Raw genomic sequence first — 9,054 nt, 5'->3', positions numbered from 1 at the left:
AAGCTTACTGATTTTTCCAAAGGGTTTTATTGATGTTCAACTGTTAGCCTTATTTTTGAACATAAATTCTCCTTCACTGGAACAGATAAAACACAAATAAGCTCTTACGAGTATAAACATAAATAAATGACATTTAACTTTACATTCTTACATTAACGAAAAGCATTTTCTTTATATATATCCGTCAAAAGGCAAATGAAAGGCTGAAAACTAGCATTAGTATGACACAACAGCATAGCAAGCTAACCATTTTCTTTAAGACATCATGACAACTTAAAGCATAACAAGCACACAATACCTTGTTCCTGTTCCAGCTAGGTGCTTAAATGTTCTTAAAGTGATCCTTATTATTGCAGAGGAATATGTCATAAACACCCTTTCCTTCAGTACACAACGTGTTCTCCGACATCTTTACATGTGAAATCAAGTTACCTTCAGACGAGACGGTTTCCCAGGGAATGCTTCAAAATAAGAGACCCAAACAATGAAAAGCACTTACAAAATAAAAGTTTACAAGAAGTGGTTATTTTAGGGAACTAGCAAAATAAAAGTTTGAAGGAAATAGTCATCTTAATAAGACAACTTTATAAGAGTTATTTACACGTATGGATTTGTCTCGGGACTCTGAGAGGGTCATCTCCAGCCTTGTTTTGGTGCATTTAAACTCCTCAACAAGACTTGTGAAAGGCAGCTCGAGGATGCCGTGTCCATACAGGCCGATGTTGATCAGACATCTTGGGACTCCTAACCAATTTCTCACATAGGAGTTGATCATTCTCTCCATGTTCTCAACTTTTGTGAGGGGAACGTCGATGACTGTAAGTGGCCACATCAGTTGGGGTAACAGGGCGAACTGTAAGCACCGGAGCTTTAGTTTGCCAGGAAGCCTGGACTGGTCAATGTTGCTGATGAGGTCCTACCTCAGTTGCTGGACCTGCTCGCAGTCTTTGAGGATTGTATCATAGCACCATCCACGGCATTGTATAGGTTTCTCAGACATCATTGGAATGGATTCTCTATGAATGTAGAACCTATGATCTGATTTTGATGGATTAATCCTCATTCAGGCCCATGTGAGGTTTTCTTGAAGTTTCCCTAGCAACCGGTAAAATCTGGTGTTGTGAAGCAGAAATGCAGATCTTCGAATAGGCTTAATCAAATTTCTGATGGGCTCTGGTACTTTGAACGAGTCGAAAGCAGCCCAAAGGACACAATGTGGTACTGGCCCAAATGCATTAGAGAGTTCAAGGAAGATGACACGTAGATCTCTCTTGTCACTCTTGGCTGATTGGATTGGGTGCCAGATCATCATCTTAACATCGAGAGAACCCTTGAATTTCAGCTTTTTGGACCGATGTACACAGCAGCTTGTTCTTTACCAGATAGCTTGTCAGCCTCTGAGCTATGATGCTAAAGAAGATCTTGCCTTTTACATTGAGGAGACTGATGGGTCGAAATTGGCTGATGTTTGAGGATTCCTCCTCTTTTGGTATCAGTTGGTACCAGCTCTGCGCCAAGCTTTGGTTATTGTTTGCTTCACCCATGCCACTCTCATTAATTTCCACAAGAAGTGTAGAACATCAGGAGCATTTTCTATGTACCCTATACGGGACACCGTTCGGGCCTGGGGCTGATGATGCTCTTTCCCACCTCACTGTGTTTTCCACTTCTTTCCATTTTGAAAGGCTCACATACATTTGGTGTTCTGACTGCTCAATGGGTGGGATATCCGATGTACTGTAGTTCTCCACATTGTGACATGTAGTGTAGTTTGGATAGGGTCTAGACAAGTTGATGGTTTGGATGAGGAGATGAGTGAAGTCAGCTCAGAAAGATCTATTGAAAAAAAAGTCTAAATATAGATCTGGCTGGTTCTAAGGCTACTGAACTGGACAGTGTCTCTCTCGCTTTTCGTGGGAAGGAAGTGGTGAATTTTGTTCCTGATGGTTACAATTTCATTTGTAAAGAACCTAGGGTTGTTCTTATTTTCTTCTATTAATGATGAATAATAGGATGTTCTGGCATTTTGGGGGGATTTCTTGTAAGTTATTTTCTTTCCAGGCTAGGGGAAAATCATCTCAATTAATTGAATGCCAGTTCCTTTCCAATTTCTGTGATGTCTGTTTTAAAGCATGTTGTACAGCAGTGGCCAAAAGTTTTGAGAATGACACAAATATACATTTTCACAAAGTCTGCTGCCTCAGTTTTTATGATGGCAATTTGCACATACTCCAGAATGTTATGAAGAGTGATCAGATGAATTGCAATTAATTGCAAAGTCCCTTTTTGCCATGAAAATGAACTTAATCCCCAAAAAAACATTTCCACTGCATTTCAGCCCTGCCACAAAAGGACCAGCTGACATGTCAGTGATTCTTTTGTTAACACAGGTGAGAGTGTTGACGAGGACAAGGCTGGAGATCACTCTGTCATGCTGATTGAGTCAGAATAGCAGACTGGAAGCTTTAAAAGGAGGGTAGTGCTTGAAATCATTGTTCTTCCTCTGTTAACCATGGTTACCTGCAAGGAAACACGTGCAGTCATCATTGCTTTGCACAAAAAGGGCTTCACAGGCAAGGATATTGCTGCTAGTAAGATTGCACCTAAATCTACCATTTACCGGATCATTACGAACTTCAAGGAGAGAGGTTCAATTGTTGTGAAGAAGGCTTCAGGGCGCCCAAGAAAGTCCAGCAAGCGCCAGGACGTCTCCTAAAGTTGATTCAGCTGCGGGATCGGGGCACCGCCAGTGCAGAGCTTTCTCAGGAATGGCAGCAGGCAGGTGTGAGTGCATCTGCACGCACAGTGAAGGCGAAGACTTTTGGAGGATGGCCTGGTGTCAAGAAGGGCAGCAAAGAAGCCACTTCTCTCCAGGAAAAACATCAGGGACAGACTGATATTCTGCAAAAGGTACAGGGATTGGACTGCTGAGGACTGGGGTAAAGTCATTTTCTCTGATGAATCCCCTTTCCGATTGTTTGGGGCATCCGGAAAAAAGCTTGTCCGGAGAAGAAAAGGTGAGCGCTACCATCAGTCCTGTGTCTTGCCAACAGTAAAGCATCCTGAGACCATTCATGTGTGGGGTTGCTTCTCAGCCAAGGGAGTGGGCTCACTCACAATTTTGCCTAAGAACACAGCCATGAATAAAGAATGGTACCAAAACATCCTCCGAGAGCAACTTATCCCAACCATCCAAGAACAGTTTGGTGACGAACAATGCCTTTTCCAGCATGATGGAGCACCTTGCCATAAGGCAAAAGTGATAACTAAGTGGCTCGGGGAACAAAACATTGAAATTTTGGGTCCATGGCCAGGAAACTCCCCAGACCTTAATCCCATTGAGAACTTGTGGTCAATCCTCAAGAGGCGGGTGGACAAACAAAAACCCACAAATTCTGACAAACTCCAAGCATTGATTATGCAAGAATGGGCTGCCATCAGTCAGGATGTGGCCCAGAAGTTAATTGACAGCATGCCAGGGCGAATTGCAGAGGTCTTGAAAAAGAAGGGTCAACACTGCAAATATTGACTCTTTGCATAAACTTAATGTAATTGTCAATAAAAGCCTTTGACACTTATGAAATGCTTGTAATTATACTTCAGTATACCATAGTAACATCTGACAAAAAGATCTAAAAACACTGAAGCAGCAAACTTTGTGAAAACCAATACTTGTGTCATTCTCAAAACTTTTGGCCACAGCTGTAGTGTTCTTGTGCAGTGTGTCGTAACTCTGACTAAACACCAAGGTAAACCAGAGCTAATGAAGAGTTGTAGTAAGCTTGACCATTTACTTGTAGACTTCTTTATTAACATGCTGGTGAAAAATGTAAATAAACAATACAAAATATTCAGCGTCTGTTACATATTACATTGTACATAATTGTAAATATACATTGCTGCTTTGCAACTAGCTTGCTTAGCTGGTACACATTGGAAAATAAACAGTTTTTAAGTAACTTATCAAACACAATTTTAACAAAATATTTACATATATATTATCTTTAGCATGTCTAACAAAAAAATTATAAACTTACAGTATTGCCTCTATGATGCTTCGGATTGGATGCAAGTGGATTATTTCTCATAGCACGTACCACATGTATGTCTGTTTTTTACTGCAGAACCAGGAAGCCCTAAACAGGAAGTTGCTAAAAACCGGAAATGGACAAATAATATTACTTTTTACAAACAAGTCTTCTAAACTGTAAAGTAATTATCCTGTATCACTTGCATCCAAAAATAGGCACCAACAAATTATTTAAAGAAAAATGAATGCCTTAAGGGCAACACACTCCCCGCCTGACCTATGTGAGGTCACTTATAACTTGCGGGAGTCCAGAACGTTAGTCTTTAGATCAGTCTTTAAGTAGAAGTAGAACAATTTCTACAATTGGTCTAAGAAATGTTTTCACATTGCCTTGATCAGTTTTCTTCACCTCGACCTTTCATACATGTCCATCCTTTCAAGAATTAAACCATGGAGCTAACCTCCTCTGATACTACTTTCTGTTTCAGAGGGGCAGGACTTTCAAGGGTTGTTTGCAGTTAGGCCCCTGTACTAATTACTTTAATGTGCATGAACTTGCATGTGAATTCACACATGCATAAAACACATACAACTAAATTAGTACTGTACATCTAATGCATCTGACACTGCATGAAAAGAAGTATTTGTGTCAAATACTGTCGCTGCAAATTTCGGTGGAATTTCACGTTAACGGCTGTTCACAGGAATCTGCAGGCAGCACAGAAAATTGCCAGTAACTGCCGGGAATTGACGCGGGGTTCCAGTTTCTGGCAGTTTTACAAGCCTGAGAATGTTGGGAGTTGACCCCCCTGCTCCTAAGCCTAGGGGAGGCTTTCACATGTAAATGACAATGCTGTGAGCTTTACAAATGCAAATCAGGATAGTTTCACTCAGTGGTGCAGAGGTAACACCTTTTGTAACACCTTTTTCTAAAGGTACTAACTAAGGTACCAACTAAAATATCTTGTCTAACTACACCAGGCTTAAAATAAATATAAAATCTGAAATTGTAGCTTATATAGATTTCCCTTATGAATTACATTGTATACCATGAGCAAAGGTTAATGCTATAAAAAAAATTAGAAACAGTGCAATTTATTTCAACATTTGCCTGTCAAGCTCATCCAAGATAATATGTTGGAATGGAGAGAGTGGCACCACTGTACAGTTTTCTAAGAGAAGTCTTTCTGCTGACACCAAAACACTGTGCTTCACATAAATCAGTTGTGTCATCGCGTGTCAAAGTTCCAACCATTTGTCCTCCCAAAATACTGGCAAACTCAGCACCATATTCACATGTCCATGGCATACTAAGCAGTTGACTCTGCTGAAATTGCCTCATAATTTGAACTTCAATTATCCTATTGTTGTTATTAAACTTTCCCAGTATTCCATTAAAACACTCAACACTTTTATCCAAAGCGACTTACAATAAGTGCATTCAACTATGAGGGTACAAACACAGAACAGCAAGAATCATGTAAGTACATTAACTTAACACCAGAAAAAATAAGCTGGTCCTCAGTCACATACTCATCCCATATAAATGTAAAGTACAATTTAAAAACTGTTATAACCGCTGCTTCAAAAGTGAAAAGGTAATTTGTGAAGTTTTACTCTGAAAACGTCACACTCAGCTACATGCCACAAATCAGTCGTTAACGTCAACGCGGTAGAGGGCTGGTCCAATCCAGCCTCCTGAATGAAGTGTCTGCAGACAAGAAACTAGCGGCTCGTGTTTTGCGTGGTCCGACGAGTGACTCTGTTTTCGGTGTAAAAAACTTGCTGAAGTCGACACCACTGTTTCCCTGGAGGAGAGGATGAGTGCGTTGGAAAGTAAAGCCGGGCCCAGTGGGCAGTCGAGGCGGAGAAGACGGGCGCACAATCCCCAAATTACGGTAAGAGCTACAGAGAGAAGCCATTGCTCAGATAAGCTAACTCTTAGCTCTGAATAGCGTGTTAACAACTGTGGGATTAGCGAGAAAGTTGCTAAAAGAAGAAGAGAGCATCGAGTGCTTGAGCAGAACGAGTGCATGTTTAAATGTGTACGAACTGCTTCAACTCAAGAGTTTGTTCTCGTTAAGTTTTTTATATAAACGTGACTTTTTGTCCGGTTGTATTTTATAGGAAACTGCCCGTCTCTTCACACCTCTGAGGCAAATGGCCGGCGCCACGAACCGGAGCGAGGGAAAGATGAGAGAAGAGACGCGCTGTGCTGTATAAAATACATTCTCCAGGTTTACTATATCTGATCTATTTCATCATTGTGTTTTCACAGCCTGAGCCCCCCCACACACACAACGAGGCAGTCACTGCACATTTGGCCGAGACTCTAGCTGCAAGTCCGGATTTGCAGTGTGGAAAATGACGCCATTGTCCGTAAGTAACTGTTTAGTAATTGTGTTTTTTTACTGTGGATCTTCCAACGGTGATGTAGCGAGGCTATTTCCGTTTATTAATAATATACTCATGTTACTCATGTTGTTTTCCAGCTGCCTGTACTATGACGTACTAAGACGTACTATGAGCCAGTATGAAGGAACTTCCTGTACATCCAACCGGACCTTGCAGCTCTTGCAGCAGCATTGAGAAGTTCAGGAGTCGACAGAGAAGAAAGAGGGTAAGATTAGATTCATTAGATCATTTTTCAGTTACATGTATAGGTGTATGTTGTCATTGAACTGTGCTAATTGTCATTGAACTGTGCTAATTGTACTGATTGTGTTTACAGTTGATTGAAGTGGGACAGATGACATGGATCCATCCTTCCACAGCCAGGAGCTCACCGACCTGTGTGCCACACTTCAAAGACCAGAAGCTACACTGAATCTCACAGCTACACACCACAGATGTCTACACACTGGAGCAGATTCAGACAGAGTCCCACCAAGAAGTTATGACCCAGAGGCGGCAAAGAGACATTTCAAGCTTCACCTGATTAGTTTTTCACTGGCTAGGCCAGTTGTGTTTTTACAATGTTTGTGCTGTATGTAAATAAAGCTTTGACTCAACATATACCTGGTTAATGTTTTTTTCCCTCTACAATATGTTCAACATGTAACATCAAGCATCACATGAATGAATGTATAGTCTTCAGTAACTGCAGTGCTTTTGGTAAAGGCTTACTAATAATTAATAATATATATTAATTAATAATAACTATATAATATATATTAATATATAAATTATTAGTAATAATAACTATATATTCATTATTAATATTATGTGGGAGGGGTTTACCCACGTGTGTATTATAATGACCCAGGGTGACCAATAGCAACAGATCTACCAGCCAATCACAAGTGACTTTTCGTTTCAAAGGTCTGTGGTTTCATCCAATGGTGAAATGAGATAAATTCTAACAAGCAATTTCGCTGCGATTCATATGCTAATTAGATCACACCTTCGCTCCACGACTCCACGGCAGCACGCCCCCTTCCCCAGCCCCCACCACTGCGAAAGCGGGGGTATGTTTCTGCCACTTTGTGTCAGTTTGTGTCACGGACGAACGTGGAATTGGCCTCCTGTCAACGGGCACTAACTGCCAGGAATTAGGCGAGTCTGCAGGCGTTTGCAGTGACGAAAATTCGTCTTTTCGTCTAGTGTGCAGTATCTGCATATGCTGAATTATACCCACAGAACAGTATGTGTACATATATTTTCTAAGATACTAAGATACTATATATCCTGAAAGTCTTTTTTCTGGTATTAAATTCCCACTCTTTCAAATCTGTTATATATTTTCTTTCTTTGCTATAATATTTGCTCAGCTCTCCCTTCTCTCATTGCTTCTTTGTCTCTTGTCTCAACAGCCCAGCTCTGCTCTGTTGACATATTTTGGTGATATTTCATTTGACTGCGCTCAAACATTCAACTTTATTAGTCCACTCTCAGTTTTCACTTCCTCTAACACCTCTGGCTGAAGTACTTGCTGAAGAAGACTCTGTAAATAATTAGAGGGAATGGTGACATTAAGACACAATCATGGATGTATTTTAGGTGTTATTTAGTCTGGTTTTAACATTAATCAGCTACTATGCCCCGAAATGGATTAAGCTTTTGTCAGTTTTTACAATATAAGATGTTTTCTATTTAAATTCACACTTAGATGTAAGGTAAGTTTGGATGGAAGAGGATTGTATTGTCTCATGAATCACTGATGACTCTTTGTCTCTCATCTTTCAGAGTAAAAAAGAGTTTTTCTGGTGGCTGAACCTACAGAGACAAAAGAGATGAATAAAAGATGAAAAAGCAGTAGCGCAAAGAAGATACAAACTTTGAACAGACAAAAAGTTTGCATTTAAGAGTCTTGCATTAAACAAACAGGAAAAAATCCTGTTATTTATTCTAAGAAATGGGCGTCTCTTTTCATCACAGCTTTGATCAGAGTGACACAAACAGATCCAGAGAGAGAAAAGCAGGAAAAAACAGAACTGGTCTCATTCCTGATTGACAGCTTTAATTAACAAAAAAGAGAGAGCTCTGTGCACTTCCTCTCACAGCCTCTGGGGGCTGAGCTGTGATAACTCCGAGATGCCAGGAAACAATACAAGATTTCTGAAATGAATTATCTATTCTCCTCACAGTTGCATTGGAGTATGTTTGTTTTGTATTTTTTAATGAGAATATTCAATTTGCCGAGATTCACACAGAACTGGAATTCTGTGTGCGGTGCTACATAAGTTCTTCCCTTATTCCCTATTCCCTAATTAGTGAGATACCATATGTTTCAATTGGTAAGAGGTTCACATTTATACCGCGTTGTTTGAATATGAAATTTTCACCTTTATCCTAATTATAATTTCTTTTTTCTATTTTTTATTTTATTTGTGGGATAAAAGAGGGAATTAATTGTCAATTTGTTTTTAACATACCAAATGTGTATTGGAAACATTTTCTCTCTGATTTCTTCTATTTGGTTTTACATTAGGCCGATTTAAAGATGCGCTTTATTCTGATGTCTACTCACCAATAACAATATATATAATCATAATATTTTTCTCTTTTTCATGTTCATACCTACA

At 39.9% G+C, this 9,054-nt stretch overlaps 1 long non-coding RNA gene across 1 annotated transcript; it reads left to right on the top strand.

The window, feature by feature from the left end:
• The first annotated feature begins 5,887 nt into the window (after nucleotides 1–5,887).
• Nucleotides 5,888–6,581, top strand: LOC118114018. The gene is made up of 3 exons (XR_004697412.2): nucleotides 5,888–5,928; nucleotides 6,158–6,409; nucleotides 6,523–6,581. It is a non-coding gene; the product is annotated as an uncharacterized LOC118114018 (long non-coding RNA).
• The last annotated feature ends 2,473 nt before the right edge of the window (nucleotides 6,582–9,054 follow it).

The sequence above is a fragment of the Hippoglossus stenolepis genome, chromosome 8 (assembly GCF_022539355.2).
Source record: "Hippoglossus stenolepis isolate QCI-W04-F060 chromosome 8, HSTE1.2, whole genome shotgun sequence".
Taxonomy (NCBI): Eukaryota; Metazoa; Chordata; class Actinopteri; order Pleuronectiformes; family Pleuronectidae; genus Hippoglossus; species Hippoglossus stenolepis.
The sequence above is the reverse complement of the archived record's forward strand: the minus strand, read 5'-3'. Positions and strand labels throughout refer to the sequence as shown.